The following is an 18,163-nucleotide window of genomic DNA, read 5'->3' on the forward strand; positions in this document are numbered from 1 at the left end:
AGTCATAACCAGCAAGTTAAGAATTTCACAGTACTTGTGCATGTGATAAATTAATAAAACGCACGCACGCACACTCAGTCTCTCTTCCAACACATGGGGAAAAATGTGGACATCCTCTGAGGGGACAGTTTTGAATACAAATATCTGTCATTAAAGCGAGATGTATTAGTCTGATTTGTGAAGGTCTACTGAGAGATATAAAACAGGATGGACCAGAAGCTAACAAAATACAGAGATAATAAACAGACACGTCCATCACAGAGATCCAGCACAACACAGACAAGTCCATCACAGGGATCAACTATACATGAACATCCATCAGAGATCCAACACAAACACACACAGACAAAAGTACCAAAGGACCATAGGTGTGAGAAGTGTGTGTGCGCTACGCATATGTGGATCTATAAATGTGTGTGTGTGTGTGTGTGTGTGTGTGTGTGTGTGTATATATATATATATATATATATATATATATATATATATATATATATATATACATACACACACACACACACACACATATATATGCATGAGCCTGCTTCAGATATCACACGTGGCCAAACATGGTGTTGTGTCAGTGGTCAGAAGACCCATGTGGCAGACAGGCCCTATAAAGCACCAAGAGGCTTTGGGTGGAATTAGAACTCAGGGAACACACACTCTGTCGGACGGGAGATAAAAACACACCAAGCAACACGCAATCTAGACAACAATTATCTTTTGTCTGCTTCTCGATCCCAGGGATCCCAGGGCAAGAAAAGTACTGTCTGGAAACAAAGCTCACGATATGCTATAACACCTTGGAGCTGGAGGAAGAACCAACACCAGTCAATATACCATAACACCTTGGAGCTGGAGGAAGAACCAACACCAGACAATATACCATAACACCTTGGAGCTGGAGGAAGAACCAACACCAGACAATATACAATAACACCCGGGTGGCGCAGTGGTTAAGGGCGCTGTACTGCAGCGCCAGCTGTGCCATCAGAGTCCCTGGGTTCGCGCCCAGGCTCTGTTGTAACCGGCCGCGACCGGGAGGTCCGTAGGGCGACGCACAATTGGCCTAGCGTCGCCCGGGTTAGGGAGGGCTTGGTCGATAGGGGTGTCCTTGTATCATCGCGCACCAGCGACTCCTGTGGCGGGCCGGGCACAGTGTGCGCTAACCAAGGTGGCCGGGGCATGGTGTTTCCTCCTGCGCATTGGTGCGGCTGGCTTCCGGGTTGGATGCACGCTGTGTTAAGAAGCAGTGCGGCTTGGTTGGGTTGTGTATCGGAGGACGCATGACTTTCAACCTTCGTCTCTCCCGAGCACGTACGGGAGTTGTAGCGATGAGACAAGATAGTAGCTACTACAAAAATGGGATACCACGAAATTGGGGAGAAAAGGGGGTAAAAAAAAGTGGGGTGGCTGGGGTCTTGGACAATTTTTAGGGCCTACAGCTCCATGTCATTTCAATAACTTAGCTTCTCAAAGACGCCCTCTGGTGGTCAAACTAGTATTAAATGGCAACAATGGCTGACAGTAAAATACTATGACGTCGTGCCATTCCATACCGCAGCACCCTGCAAGCTGCGCTACAGTATGACGCAACTTTTAAAGGAAGAACCACTGTACAATATGTGCATGTTTGCACAAGTGAGTGTTGCCGTGCCTGTGAGTGAGTGTGTGTGCGCACCTGTGCACTCGTGCGTGTCTGCTCGCACATACAGTACCAATCAAACATTTGGACACCAACTCATTCAATGTTTTTTTAAATTATTTTGAATATTTTCTACATAGTAGAATCATAGTCAAGACATCAACACTACGAAATAACACTTATGGAATCATGTTGTAACAAAAAAGTGTAAAACAGAACAAAATATATTACTTCAAAGTAGCCACCCTTTGCCTTGACAGCTTTGCTCACTCTTGGCATTCTCTCAACCAGCTTCACCTGAAAAGCTTTTCCAACCATCTTGAAAGAGTTCCCACATATGCTGAGCACTTGTTGGCTGCTTTTACTTCACTCTGCGGTCCAATTCATGCCAAACTATCTTAATTGGGTTGAGGTCGGGTGATTGTGGAGGCCAGGTCATCTGATGCAGCACTCCTTCACTCTCCTTATTGGTCAAATAGTCCTGATACAACCTGGAGGTGTGTTGGGTCATTGTTCCGTTGAAAAACAAATGATAGTCCCACTAAACGCAAACCACATGGGATGGAGTATTGCTGCAGACTGCTATGGTAGCCATGCTGGTTAAGTGAGCCTTGAATTCTAAATAAATCACAGACAGTGTCACCAGCAAAGCCCCCCAACACCATCACACCTCTTCCTCCATGCTTTACGGGGAAAAGGCATGCGGAGATCATCTGTTTACCAACTCTGCGTCTCACAAAGACACGGCGGTTGGAACCAAGGAACTAAAATTTGGATTCATCGGACCAAAGGACAGATTTCCACCGGTCTAATGTCTATTGCTTGTGGCCCAAGCAAGTCTCTTCTTCTTATTGGTGTCCTTTAGTAGTGGTTCCTATGCAGCAATTCGATCATGAAGGCCTGATTCACGCAGTCTCCTCTGAACAGTTGATGTTGAGATAGGTCTGTTACTTGAACTCTGTAAGCATTTATTTGGGCTGCAATTTCTGAGGCTGGTAACTCTAATGAACTTGTCCTCTTTAGCAGAGGTAACTCTGGGTCTTTCTTTCCTGTGGCGGTCCTAATGAGAGCCAGTTTCATCATAGTGCTTGAGGGTTTTTGCGACTGCACTTGAATAAACTTTAAAAGTTCTTGAAATGTTCCGTATTGACTGACTTTCATGTCTTAAAGTAATGATGAACTGTCATTTCTCTTTATTTATTTGTACTGTTCTTTCCATAATATGGACTTGGTCTTTTACCAAATAGGGCTATCTTCTGTGTACCACCCCTACCTTGTCACAACACAACCTGCATTCCAGGTGACTACCTCATGAAGATGGTTGAGAGAATGCCAAGAGTGTGCAAAGCTGTCATCAAGCTGTCCATCATCATCATTAACACTTTTTTGGTTACTACATCAATCCATATGTGTTATTTCATAGTTTTGGTGTTTTCACTATTATTCTACAATGTAGAAAATAGTAAATATAAAGAAAAACCTTGGAATGAGTAGGTGGGTCCAGACTTTTGACTGGTACTGTATTTGCGTCTCAGCCACTGTAGCATAATTAGCGGCGGTAGGTCCAAGTGGCTTGCTGCATGGAAAGGAATGCAGTGGCCTTTGAAAAGCCACTGAAGTTTACCAGGCTGCATGTTTGATCACATTAACAACCACTATGCTCCTATTGGGAACAGGCCCAAACTGGTCTGATCACATTAACAACCACTATGCTCCTATTGGGAACAGGCCCAAACTGGTCTGATCACATTAACAACCACTATGCTCCTATTGGGAACAGGCCCAAACTGGTCTGATTACATCAACAACCACTATGCTCCCACTGGGAACAGGCCCAAACTGGTCTGATCACATTAACAACCACTATGCTCCCACTGGGAACAGGCCCAAACTGGTCTGATCACATTAACAACCACTATGCTCCTATTGGGAACAGGCCCAAACTGGTCTGATCACATTAACAACCACTATGCTCCCACTGGGAACAGGCCCAAACTGGTCTGATCACATTAACAACCACTATGCTCCCACTGGGAACAGGCCCAAACTGGTCTGATTACATCAACAACCACTATGCTCCCACTGGGAACAGGCCCAAACTGGTCTGATCACATTAACAACCACTATGCTCCCACTGGGAACAGGCCCAAACTGGTCTGATCACATCAACAACCACTATGCTCCCACTGGGAACAGGCTCTAACTGGTCTGATCACATTAACAACCACTATGCTCCCACTGGGAACAGGCCCAAACTGGTCTGATCACATTAACAACCACTATGCTCCCACTGGGAACAGGCCCAAACTGGTCTGATCACATCAACAACCACTATGCTCCCACTGGGAACAGGCTCTAACTGGTCTGATCACATTAACAACCACTATGCTCCCACTGGGAACAGGCCCAAACTGGTCTGATCACATTAACAACCACGATGCTCCTACTGGGAACAGGCCCAAACTGGTCTGATCACATTAACAACCACTATGCTCCTATTGGGAACAGGCCCAAACTGGTCTGATCACATCAACAACCACTATGCTCCCACTGGGAACAGGCCCAAACTGGTCTGATCACATTAACAACCACGATGCTCGTACTGGGAACAGGCCCAAACTGGTCTGATTACATCAACAACCACTATGCTCCTATTGGGAACAGGCCCAAACTGGTCTGATTACATTAACAACCACTATGCTCCCACTGGGAACAGGCCCAAACTGGTCTGATCACATCAACAACCACTATGCTCCTACTGGGAACAGGCCCAAACTGGTCTGATCACATTAACAACCACTATGCTCCCACTGGGAACAGGCTCTAACTGGCTACCTGCTCATCAGCCATCCATCAATATAGACCTCCTTTTTCTCTACATGTTTTATTCATGTTAAATTGAATAAAGAAAATAGTTTTTAATAAAAAAAAAAAAAATGATGCAAAAATAATACACAAAACAATCCTGTGATTTTATGCAAGGTGTTTTCTGTGGGCCAGTTCTAATGAAGCCCCTATAAATAATAACACAACAAATCCACGCTGGTGGGATGAAACCAGAAATTGCTACAACAGGTAAAAATACCTTCGGATTCATTGATGAAATACACAGACAATGCTGTAAGGATCTGTATAGATGAGAAAACTCCTCTGTAGATTTAGTTTGCAGGGCTACAGGGCAAGACAACATACATGGATTATAAACTAATCCTTTAGTTTACTGCACCACCTAAAATAAATAATGGTCTTAAAGCAACAAGACTCACATCTAGTAGCAGACCAGAGAAAGGAGAGACAAAGACAGCGCTAACAAACAAAGTGCTGTGATAAAAACAGTTCCTATTCCATATGCCACCATCATATAAAAAGGTCCAAATGTCTCCCACAATTCCAAGTGACACCACGCCCAAATCAGCATAGTCAGGTGCTAAAGTATCGGAGTCAACATTGTCTCCCTCTGGCTCTCCCGAGGCCTCAGCCACGTAGGTGAAGTGCATCGTGGGAAGTGACGAAAAGCTTGCCGTCTTGAATTCGTGCTAGACAGAGGTAAGTCTGCGAGGCACAATAAGTCTGTGAGGGAGGTCTGTGAGGGAGGTCTGTGAGGGAGGTCTGTGAGGTAGGTCTGTGAGGGAGGTCTGTGAGGGAGGCCTGTGAGGGAGGTCTGTGAGGGAGGTCTGTGAGGGAGGCCTGTGAGGGAGGCCTGTGAGGGAGGTCTGTGAGGGAGGTCTGTGAGGCAAGACTGAGGGCAGACAGTCATATGTGTAATAACGGTGGGTTACAATAACATGCTTTGCTGGTCTTAGACATTAACAAATGTTTGAACGTGACTTTTACTTTGAGGGTGACAGTTCATTGAAGAAGTCTTTTGAATAATTGCAGCGATGCTCTTTTGAACATTTCACAGCTACTTAGTGCTCTGCCCGTGTTCTTTCAGAAGAATAAACATGTCCCACCCAGAGTTTGGCTTGGCAATGTAACGCAGTGGGTAGGGAAATGGGACTCTAAGTCCACCAAATCCACTGATTCACAGACTATGGAAGTCATTAAGCAAAGTCAGGCTGTCATAGGACCTGGTTGAGAGAGGAGAAAACTTAGAGGAGAGGTTGCATCAAGCTGTTTATACAAGCCTAATTAAAGACATTCACGTTCCAGGTAAACGGTTGCCCCGAAGGATGATAGGAGAGCTTCAAATACCCATCCTCCTTTGATCTCGCTCCTTCTAAATTGCAGAATGTTTGTGTGTGTGTGTGTGTGTGTGTGTGTGTGTTGTGTTGTGAGATCAGACTGCACCGTCGATGAAAGCAGGGCTGATTAAATTATTCTCCAAAGATCATTCAAACACACACACAGACATGCACACACACACACACACAGACAGACATCATGCACACAGCAATCGCCAAAACCTTGAAGATTGAGGATGGATGAGGCGGTGTGTGTGTGTACGTGATGAAGAGAGAGAGAGAGGGGTGTTAGCATTTTATCCCACCACCTTTGTAATCTAAAGCAAATATTACCTTTCTCTCCCCTAAAAAAACTTGTGGTCGGAGTTCCCATGTCCAGCCAGCCGCCTGTCCATTGCCTCCAGATTCCTGCGAGTGTTACAAAGTTGATATATCCAGACCCCTACGCCCCTCCAACCGAGCCCAACTATCAGTCTGTGTGAAAAGCAAACACTGCCGCCTTTCAAATGAACAAAGCCATTTCCACCTTTGAAATACTGTTCTTTGAATTCAATTACTAGAAAGAATTAGTGATCTTTGGGAAGATTCCCTCCCTGGTTATCCAACCGTCCCTTAGAAGAGAGAACATGCATGCTTAATGGTCTGGGCCTTCAGAGCCCATAGAATATTAACGCTACCATAAACCACCACAATGCTCTGCTGAGAGACAGACACCTGCATGCATACACACGCCCATATCTGCACACACACACACACACACACACACACACAAAGTGATGATAACCATATTGCTCAGGCATGGGTTTTTTTCTTCCCCTTTCCACTGAGAGACATCGTGTCTTAAAGAGAGCGCGACATTTAAGCTACCCGGCGGGCCGTCGGTCTTCTGCCCATATCCACTGAATACAACACCTGAATACACAATTCTAATCCAATCTGTCGGACACATTCACAGAAACAGCATGCAGAGATATACAGACAACACAGACATCAACAAATGGAGAGCAAGATAAAAATGTAAGCTTCTGTGAACAGTGTGTTAGATGTGTTTGGTCAGGCTTACCTCACATACTGGAAGGCCCTCGTCTGGGATCCACTACCATACACCTATATAAACAAGGTGATATGAAACAATCTTATTCAGAATCAGATTCTTGACATATTCAGAGAAAGACAGGTAGGTGCTACATGACGGATCAGAGAGACAAGTCTGTCTGTCCATCTGTCTGACTGAGTGAATGAGTGATGGTAATACTACAGCTGGTAGAGTGTGTGAGATTGAGAGGAAACGTATGGGTGAGGAGACAGTGACAGTGGTAGAGAGTGATGGAGTGAGAGTGACAGAGATAGTGATACAGCGTGTCAGTGACAGAGAGAGAGATAGTGATAGTGTCAGTGACAGAGAGAAAGAGAGAGATAGTGATTTAGAGTGAGAGTGACAGAGAGAGATAGTGATAGTGTCAGTGACAGAGCGAGAGATAGTGATTTAGAGAGAGTGACGAGAGAGAGAGTGATTTAGAGAGAGTGACAGAGAGAGATAGTGATACAGAGTGTCAGTGAGATAGAGTGAAAGTGAGAGAGAGATTTAGAGTGAAAGTGACAGAGAGAGAGATAGTGATTTAGAGTGAGAGTGACAGAGAGAGAAATAGTGATACAGAGTGTCAGTGAGAGAGAGAGTTTAGAGTGAAAGTGACAGAGAGAGAGATAGTGATTTAGAGTGAAAGTGACAGAGAGAGAGATAGTGATTTAGAGTGACAGAGAACGATAGTGATACAGAGTGAGTGATTTAGACAGAGAAGGTGGTAACAGAAGTAACAGTGGCAGCAGTAACAGCGGTAACAGTGGTAGTAGTAACAGTAGTAACAGTGTAGTAGTAGTAACAGTGGTTGTAGAAAAAGTGGTAGTACTAACAGTAGTAACAGTGTAGTCATAGTAACAGTGTAGTCATAGTAACAGTGGCAGTAGTAACAGTGGTTGTAGAAAAAGTGGTAGTACTAACAGTAGTAACAGTGGTAGCAGTAACAGATGGCAAAAGTGTAACATTTGTAGTCATAGTAACAGTGGTAAGAGTGGAAGGAGCAGTAACAGTAGTAACGGTGGCAGTAGTAACAGTACCAGTAGTAACAGTGGTACTAGTAACAATAGTAACACTGGTAGTAGAAACAGCAGTAACAGTTGTAACAGCGGCAGTAGTAACAATGGTTGTAGAACAGCGGCAGTAGTAACAGTGGTAGTAGTAACAGTGGTAGTAGTAACAGTGGTAGTAGTAACAGTGGCTGTTGAAACAGTTGCAACAGCGGTTGTAGTAACAGTTGCAACAGTAGTAACAGTGGTAGTAGTAACAGTGGTAGTAGTAACAGTGGTAGTAGTAACAGTTGTAACATCGGTAACAGTAGTAACAGAGGCAGAAGTAACAGTGGTAAAAGTAACAGTGGTAGTAATGACAGTAGTAACAGTGGTATTAGAAACAGTTGTAACATTGGTATTAGAAACAGTGGTAGTAATGACAGTAGTAACAGTGGCAGTAGTAACAGTAGTAGTAATGACAATAGTAACAGTAGTAATGACAGTAGTAACAGTGGTAATAGAAACAGTAGTAAAAGTGGCAGCATTAATAGCTGTAAGAGTAGTAGTAACAGTAGTAACAGTAGTAACAGTGGTAGTAATGACAGTGGTAACAGCGGTAACAGTGGTAGTAGTAACAGTGGTATTAGACATTTTTAATTTTACCTTTATTTTACTAGGCAAGTCAGTTAAGAACAAATTCTTATTTTCAATGACGACCTAGGAACAGTGGGTTACCTGCCTGTTCAGATTTGTACCTTGTCAGCTCGGGATTTGAGTCCAACGCTCTAACCACTAGGTTACCCTGCCGCCCCAGAAACAGTAGTAACAGTGGCAGCATTAATAGCTGTAAGAGTAGTAGTAGTAACAGCTGTAACAGTGGTAGTAGTAGTAACAGTAGTAGTATTAACAGTGGTAGTAGTAACAGTGGTAGTAGCAACAGTTGTAACAGTGGTAGTAGTAACAGTAGAAACAGTGGTAGTAGTAACAGTGGTAGTAGCAACAGTTGTAACAGTGGTAGTAGTAACAGTAGTAACAGTGGTAGTAGTAACAGTGGTAGTAGTAACAGTGGTAGTAGCAACAGTTGTAACAGTATTAGTAGTAACAGCGGTAGTAGTAACAGTAGTAACAGTGGTAGTAGTAACAGTGGTATTAGTAACAGTAGTAACAGTGGTAGTAGTAGTAACAGCGGTAGGAGTAACAGTGGTAGTAGTAGTAACAGTGGTAGTAGTAGTAACAGTGGTAGTAGTAGTAACAGTGGTAGTAGTAGTAACAGTGGTAATAGTAGTAACAGTGGTAGTAGTAACAGTAATAACAGTGGTAGTAGTAGTAGTAGTAACAGTGGTAGCAGTAGTAGTAACAGTAATAACAGTGGTAGCAGTAGTAGTAACAGTGGTAATAGTAGTAACAGTGGTAGTAGTAGTAACAGTGGTAGTAGTAACAGTAATAACAGTGGTAGTAGTAACAGTAGTAACAGTGGTAGTAGTAGTAACAGTGGTAATAGTAGTAACAGTGGTAGTAGTAGTAACAGTAATAAGTGGTAGTAGTAACAGTAGTAACAGTGGTAGTAGTAGTAACAGTGGTAATAGTAGTAACAGTGGTAGTAGTAACAGTAGTAACAGTGGTAGTAGTAGTAGTAACAGTAATAACAGTGGTAGCAGTAGTAGTAACAGTGGTAGTAGTAGTAACAGCGGTAGTAGTAGTAGTAACAGTGGTAGTAGTAATAGTAACAGTGGTAGTAGTAATAGTAACAGTGGTAGTAGTAACAGTAATAACAGTGGTAGTAGTAGTAACAGTGGTAGTAGTAGTAACAGTGGTAGTAGTAGTAACAGTGGTAGTAGTAGTAACAGTGGAAGTAGTAGTAACAGTGGAAGTAGTAGTAACAGTGGAAGTAGTAGTAACAGCCGTAGGAGTAACAGTGGTAGTAGTAGTAACAGTGGTAGTAGTAGTAACAGTGGTAGTAGTAGTAACAGTGGTAGTAGTAGTAACAGTGGTAGTAACAGTGGTAGTAGTAGTAACAGTGGTAGTAGTAGTAACAGTGGCAGTAGTAGTAACAGTGGCAGTAGTAGTAATAGTGGCAGTAGTAACAGTGGCAGTAGTAATAACAGTGGTAGTAGTCGTAACAGTGGTAGTAGTAACAGTAGTAGTAGTAACACTGGTAGTAGGAGTAACAGTGGTAGTAGTAGTAACAGTGGTGGTAGTAGTAACAGTGGTGGTAGTAGTAACAGTGGTAGTAGTAGTAACAGTGGTAGTAGTAATAACAGTGGTAGTAGTAATAACAGTGGTAGTAGTAGTAACAGTGGTAGTAGTAGTAACAGTGGTAGTAGTAGTAACAGTGGTAGTAGGAGTAACAGTGGTAGTAGTAGTAACAGTGGTAGTAGTAGTAACAGTGGTAGTAGTAACAGTGGTAGTAGTAACAGTGGTAGTAGTAACAGTAGTAACCATAGTAAGAGTGGTAATTATAGTGGACGTACGGTGAGGGGCTCTCCCTGTAGAGCCTGCAGTATGAAGTTGCTGACCACACGGCCGTCGTTCATGTGCATCCGGGACCCAAAGGTGTTAAAGATGCGTGCCACCCTCACCTCCACTCCTTCCTATGAGCACAGGAAGAGGAAATAGAGGGGTGAGTAGAAAAGTACGCAAAAAAAAGAAGGGGGTTATGGTTTGTGTCAACGACCTACTCTAACGCAAAGATGAAACAACCTCATAGGTCGAGGACATTACGCAATTCATGAGTTATTAGCATGTAATTACCATTTAGTGTTGTCTAATACAAGGTGAAGAGGGAACCATAAAGTAAACAAACATAACCAAAAAAATCAGATTTGAGTTGCTCCTAGCTCTATGATTTACAAGCTTCAGACTAGTTTCACGGACAAATACATCTTTGGGGGCTTAAAATCACCAGGCACAATATTGGTACCCTTTCGAAACCTGTACGCAGAACATCAAAGATGGATAAACACAATCCGATCATTATATTAAGAAAACAACAAGCCATCTGTTGCGCTAGTTTTGCTAAATTCTACTCGAAAAGCTGATTCTAACACGCTTGCGTCATTTGGTAAAGTTTTTAAAGTCAATAGAAAAAAAATGTGTCTTTGCAGGATCTCTTCTTTTCTAGGATCGGTCTGTTTCTCCATCTAACGCAAAGTGTTTTGTTGTGATCTGTACACCAGATGAATGTATGTGTAAGCAGAAGCAGAGAACATTATATTCTGGGGAGGTGCTGTGTGTGGAGGGATTAGCAACAGTTACACACAAAGCCCTATCGACTGGGCAAGCTTTATCGCTGGTACACATACACAGCTCCTTGGTCCACCAGCTGACAAACAAACAAAACGATTACAAAAATCTCACACAAACAAAAATACACACAAGAATTGTCAGTTCTGTGTGCTGGATGATTTCTCAGACAGGTTTGGAAATTTGGCCTACTGGAAGTGCGTGCCTTTGCTCCAGCCTTTGGTCCAACACACTTGTGTTAGGGAGGAACAAAACTCAGTAGCTCTTCAGGACTGACACTGGACACCCGCCGGCCTACAATCTCATACTATCCCTGCATGTAAAATCCTGACCTAACCTGATGGATAGACTGAGTTGCACCTAAGTGATAACCAATCAATCACACAACTCAGGTCACAGAGTTTTTAAAAACGATCAGTTCAATATGTATTAATTCTGTTTGGCCCATCCTAAGCATGGTCTGGAACAACTAGGGCAGTGTATGAAATGGCCCCCTATTCCTCATAAGGCGCATTACTTTTGACCAGAGCCCTATCTGGGATGTCAACGGAGGTCCTCTGTTCTCATTAACCAGGTGTTTTTACTCCAGCGTATCCATGACATTAGCCGGGTGTTTGGCCTCCAGCGTATCCATGATATTTACCTTGTGTTTGAACTCCACGACATTAGCCAGGTGTTTGGCCTCTAGCTCATCCATGACATTAGCCAGGTGTTTGGCCTCTAGCTCATCCATGACATTAGCCAGGTGTTTGGCCTCTAGCGTATCCACAACATTAGCCAGGTGTTTGGTCTCTAGCGTATCCACGACATTAGCCAGGTGTTTGGCCTCTAGCTCATCCATGACATTAGCCAGGTGTTTGGCCTCTAGCTCATCCATGACATTAGCCAGGTGTTTGGCCTCCAGCAAATCCATGACATTAGCCAGGTGTTTGGCCTCCAGCAAATCCATGACATTAGCCAGGTGTTTGGCCTCTAGCTCATCCATGACATTAGCCAGGTGTTTGGCCTCTAGCTCATCCATGACATTAGCCAAGTGTTTGGCCTCCAGAAAATCCATGACATTAGCCAGGTGTTTGGCCTCTAGCTCATCCATGACATTAGCCAGGTGTTTGGCCTCTAGCTCATCCATGACATTAGCCAGGTGTTTGGCCTCTAGCGTATCCACAACATTAGCCAGGTGTTTGGCATCTAGCGTATCCACGACATTAGCCAGGTGTTTGGCCTCTAGCTCATCCATGACATTAGCCAGGTGTTTGGCCTCTAGCGTATCCACAACATTAGCCAGGTGTTTGGCATCTAGCAAATCCATGACATTAGCCAGGTGTTTGGCCTCTAGCGTATCCACAACATTAGCCAGGTGTTTGGCCTCCAGCAAATCCATGACATTAGCCAGGTGTTTGGCCTCCAGCAAATCCATGACATTAACCAGGGCAGGTTTCTCAAAAGCATTGTAAGTCTTCGTTCATCGCTAAACATAGAATGAAGAAGATGTTTATCTGTCTCTCTGTGACTGCAGAAAAGGTATAGTTGATTAAAAATAGTTTAATGTTCTAAGCAAATAAAACCGAGGTAACCAAATGATATGATAGCTAGATTAGGCTACATATTGACATCACTTTCATGTATGTGCAATCGATAGACCTATTAGGCTACATATTGACATCACTTTCATGTATGTGCACATTTCACTGTGGCTCAACCAAGAACCTAAAAGGTCAACACATTAGGTCTATGGCAAAGTCAATTAACTTGTAGCCTAGGCTAAACTAGGCTACTTCATGTTCAATTATTTCATTTTATAATATTTGTAGGTCTACTTGAAGCTTATTTCATGGCTGCCATTAGGCTACAATCAATATTTTATTTTTTCAATTATAAAGGATTTTGTAATTTTATTTTTAGGTCACATTCATATATTATAAATAGCGAAAAGAGCGTATTGACTTTGGCTTTATTATTTCTTCCTCACAGTTTACACAAACTGAAGACATTTACATAATTGACACAATCAAACATGGCATACAAAATAGCATGAAAAAAAAACACTTAAAAATAGATAACACTATTGGAAAACAACCTCAGCAAAAAGAATTAGGCCCTTTTCAGGACCCTGTCTTTCAAAGATAATTCGTAAAATCCAAGTAACTTCACAGATCTTCATTGCAAAGGATTTAAAACACCGTTTCCATGCCTGTTCAATGTTAAGACACTAACAGCTTACAGACAGTAGGCAATTAAGGTCACAGTTATGAACACTTAGACACTAAAGAGGTCTTTCTACTGACTCTGAAACACACTAAAAGAAAGATGCCCAGGGTCCCTGCTCATCTGCGTGAACATGCCTCAGGCATGCTGCAAAGGAGGCATGAGGACTGCAGATGTGGCCAGGAGAATAAATTGAAATGTTCGTACTGTGAGATGCCTAAGGCGGCGTTTACAGGGAGACAGACGGACAGCTGATCGTCTCGCAGTGGCAAACCACGTGTAACAACACCTGCACAGGATCGGGTACATCCGAACATCACAATTACGGGACAGGTACAGAATGGCAACAACAATTGCGCAAGTTACACCAGCGCACAACCCCTCCATTAGTGCTCAGACTGTCGGCAATAGGCTGGAGAGGCTGGGACTGGAGCGCTTGAAGGCCTGTTGTAAGTAGAGGTCGCACTTCGATTAATTGGAATGGCCGATTAATTGGGCCGATTTCAAGTTGTTTCCTTACCAATCGTAAATCAGTCATTTTGGACGCGATTTTGCCGATTGTCCATCACATTCTTATTTTCAATGATGGCCTAGGAACGTGGGTTAACATAATTCGAAAGCTTGTTTTATTGCCAACATGACTAGTTAAATAATAAAATGAGGCCTCCCGAGTGGCACAGCGGTCTAAGGCACTGCATCGCAGTGCTGTGGCGTCACTACAGCACGGGGGTTTGATCCCAGGCTGTGTCACAACCATCTGTGACCAGGAGTCCCATAGGGCGGTGCACAATGGAACATACATCAAGTCCTCTTAATTTACAAAATTTCCCTCACTCAGGCAACAAAATGTGTAAAAGTTGCCCAATTAGCTGGAGGATGTGGGCAACTTTTGTCACATGCGGTTCTGTGTTCAGAGCAGCAGTCAGTCAAAACCAGGCGTATCACATCCGGCCCCTGGGAGTCCCATAGGGCGGTACACAATTGGCCCAGTGTTGTCTGGGTTTGGCCGTCATTGTAAATAATAATTTGTTCTTAACTGACTTGCCTAGTTATATAAAAGGTTAAATAAAAAATAAATAAATACAAAAACATACAGTACAGAGCTGTGAAGTGCAGCACTTGATCTCTGACGTCATGTACTGTATAGCATTTTACTGCACAGCCACTGTGTTCCAATAATTAAGGCACTTATCAAAGACAAAATCTGCCATTTTCAACCCGGGTATAAGGGAAGACAGGGGCTGTGAGTGGAAGGGCTACCCAGGTGTTTGGCCTCCAGCGAATCGATGACCTTAACCAGGTGTTTGGCCTCAAAAGCTTGTATGGAAATATCTTCTGGATAGTACAGACTAGATGGGAAGAATAGAAGGAAGGAACTAAAGCTGTGCACTTAACATATTCTATATGGAAAGCAGATGACTCTTCATCCAAGAGGGGGATCTAGCTGTCCTATAGAGAAAACAAACAAGAGATCCACACACAGTCATCACCACCACACACACACACACTCTTTATATAAACCATTAAAAGAAAAGCAGACAACACACACAACCAAAACCCCACATATAATTGATTATCTGTATCCTAGCTGGTTACATCACCATCATAACAAGAATAGTCACCCTCTTCATCTCCAAAGTTACAACACCCTACGAGGTTCTATTTTTAGTGTCAAAACATGAATAAAAACATGAAGACCTTATATAACAGGCTACCTTGAAAATGTAGGGCATGCTAAAATGCCAGTAATATATATATATGGTGAACAAGGACAGAATAAGGAGTATGATTTGAGTAGACTTCCTGGAGAGGAAAACAATACAATAAGTTGCAAAAAAAATGAGGCCATGAAATACGAGCTCCCGTTTAACATTATACATCCGTTACAAACTACACCTGTTGTAGGAAGTCATTTTGACCCCGCCTGTTCGGGGAGATGTCCAAAATGTAAGCAGCAAAAAGTACTTCTGCACATCTCATCTGGTACTGTCCAATTGATAAAGATTTCTGGAAAGAGATGGAAACTCAAATATTTTGGGCTCTACAGTTGGTTTACAGCCTCTCCATTGTGTTCTTGCTCTACTCTCAGCTAGCTCTGCACTGAAAAAATAAATAAATGGTAGCTCTAATGTGATATGCTGGTAGATAAATTATTCAAATCATGAATAGATGACACAAAACCAAAACATTCCTAGTGGCCCAGAAACCTGTTGTGGTTCTTTCCTCTGGAAACACTGACTTATGTCCTTCAGGGGAAACTTGACAAGCTTTTTGTATATATGGAGCCAAGTAGTGAGCTTTATAGGAGAAGAGTGTGTGAATATACTGTTGAAGGGGATTGCCAACCCATAACCCACCAAGAATCTGGGTGTTGCGGTTTGCACCTTTGAATTCAATACTTGCAAACATTTGTTTGGGAGGGGAATGGGAATAGGGAGAGGGGTGGGAATAGGGAGAGGGAATAGGGAGAGGGGTGGGAATAGGGAGAGGGGGTGGGGAATAGGGAGAGGGGTGGGGAATAGGGAGAGGGGTGGGAATAGGGAGAGGGAATGGGAATAGGGAGAGGGGGTGGGAATAGGGGAGAGGGGTGGGAATAGGGAGGAGGGGGTGGGAATAGGGAGAGGGGCGGAATAGGAGAGGGAATAGGGAGAGGGGTGGGAATAGGGAGAGGGGTGGGAATAGGGAGAGGGGTGGGAATAGGGAGAGAGGAATAGGGAGAGGGGTGGGAATAGGGAGAGGGGTGGGAATAGGGGGAGGGGTGGGAATAGGGAGAGGGAATAGGGAGAGGGGTGGGAATAGGGAGAGGGGTGGGAATAGGGAGAGGGGGTGGGAATAGGGAGAGGGAATAGGGAGAGGGGTGGGAATAGGGAGGGGTGGGAATAGGGAGAGGGGGTGGGAATAGGGAGAGGGGGTGGGAATAGGGAGAGGGGGTGGGAATAGGGAGAGGGAATAGGGAGAGGGGTGGGAATAGGGAGAGGGAATAGGGAGAGGGGTGGGAATAGGGAGAGGGGGTGGGAATAGGGAGAGGGAATAGGGAGAGGGGTGGGAATAGGGAGAGGGGTGGGAATAGGGAGAGGGGTGGGAATAGGGAGAGGGAATAGGGAGAGGGGTGGGAATAGGGAGAGGGTGGGAATAGGGAGAGGGGTGGGAATAGGGAGAGGGGTGGGAATAGGGAGAGGGAATAGGGAGAGGGGTGGGAATAGGGAGAGGGGGTGGGAATAGGGAGGGGTGGGAATAGGGAGAGGGGTGGGAATAGGGAGAGGGGTGGGAATAGGGAGAGGGGTGGGAATAGGGAGAGTGGTGGGAATAGGGAGAGGGGTGGGAATAGGGAGAGGGGTGGGAATAGGGAGAGGGAATGGGAATAGGGAGGGGGGTGGGAATAGGGGGAGAGGGGTGGGAATAGGGAGAGGGAATAGGGAGAGGGGTGGGAATAGGAGAGGGGTGGGAATAGGGAGAGGGGTGGGAATAGGGAGAGGGGTGGGAATAGGGAGAGAGGGTGGGAATAGGGAGAGGGGTGGGAATAGGGAGAGGGGTGGGAATAGGGAGAGGGGTGGGAATAGGGAGAGGGGTGGGAATAGGGATTTACATCAACAAGTTATTGCATGACATTGAAGTGCCTTCAGAAAGTAGTCAAAGTAGTCATACAGTTGACTTATTCCACATTTTGTTGTGTTTCAGCCTGAATTCAAAATGGATTCAATGCAAGATTGTTTCACCCATCTATACACAATGCCCCATAATGACAAAGTGAAAACATGAGTCAATACATGTTAGAATCACCTTTGGCAGCTGATCACTGCTACACAGCCATTCTTCAAGCTCTGTCAAATTGGCAGCTGATCACAGCTACACAGCCATTCTTCAAGCTCTGTCAAATTGGCAGCTGATCACTGCTACACAGCCATTCTTCAAGCTGGATACAAAGGAAAAGTGCTCAGGCAGTCGGAGATGGTCAAGACACCATGGTGGAAGGAAAAAAAGTATCCCTCTCACATGAGCCAACTGCTGAGAATCTACAAACAGCTGGGCATTTGGCAGTTGCTACAGGAACTTCTGGACTATATTAATGATATCTACTGTATGCACTGATTCTTGAAGAAAATAACTTAGAAATGCCTCATGAACTTAGTTCAACTGTCACACACCACCAGAACCCCAAATATAAGCTTGTTTTACTCTAATGTCTGTAAACAAAGAACATTTTAATAAGACACTGTATAGCGTCAAAACATGGTTAAAACTATCATTTTGATATCATGGACAGTCGGCGTTGGCATCAATAGCGTGGTCTACTAATTTTTTTAGAGTGGTTACATTTCTACATCTCCATCCCTCAGCATTTTAGCACAACAGTGGTGGGGAGAATGCTTTGCTATACATTCCACGTTATATGGAGTGTTACCCCTCCTGCATTTGTAAAATGGTTGGGCTTCATGTGCTAATAAAATCGACACTATTCACTTTCAATTGTAGTTGCTCCTCTTGTCTTTTTGCTCCTGTATTGGAATTTTAGACACTCTTTCTACTTCCACTCTACCCATGTGTACCCCAATGTACCCATGTGTACCCCTCTCTACCCCTGTGTATCCCTCTCTACCCCTGTGTATCCCTCTCTACCCCTGTGTACCCCTCTCTACCCCTGTGTACCCCTCTCTACCCCTGTGTACCCCTCTCTACCCCTGTGTACCCCTCTCTACCACTCACTATCCATGTGTACCCCTCTCTACCCATGTGTACCCCTCTCTACCCATGTGTACCCCTCTCTACCACTCACTACCCATGTGTACCACTCTCTACCCCTCTCTACCATTGTGATGTG

The 18,163-nt window shown here is 44.1% G+C and overlaps 1 long non-coding RNA gene across 1 annotated transcript; it reads right to left on the reverse strand.

Moving 5' to 3' along the window:
• Positions 1-6,136: 6,136 nt before the first annotated feature.
• On the reverse strand, positions 6,137-10,483 carry LOC135535286 (uncharacterized). The gene is made up of 3 exons (XR_010454849.1): positions 10,368-10,483; positions 6,893-6,936; positions 6,137-6,303 (listed from the first exon to the last, which is right to left on the reverse strand). It is a non-coding gene; the product is annotated as an uncharacterized LOC135535286 (long non-coding RNA).
• Positions 10,484-18,163: the final 7,680 nt, after the last annotated feature.

The sequence above is a fragment of the Oncorhynchus masou genome, unplaced genomic scaffold (genome assembly GCF_036934945.1).
Source record: "Oncorhynchus masou masou isolate Uvic2021 unplaced genomic scaffold, UVic_Omas_1.1 unplaced_scaffold_4726, whole genome shotgun sequence".
NCBI lineage: Eukaryota > Metazoa > Chordata > Actinopteri > Salmoniformes > Salmonidae > Oncorhynchus > Oncorhynchus masou.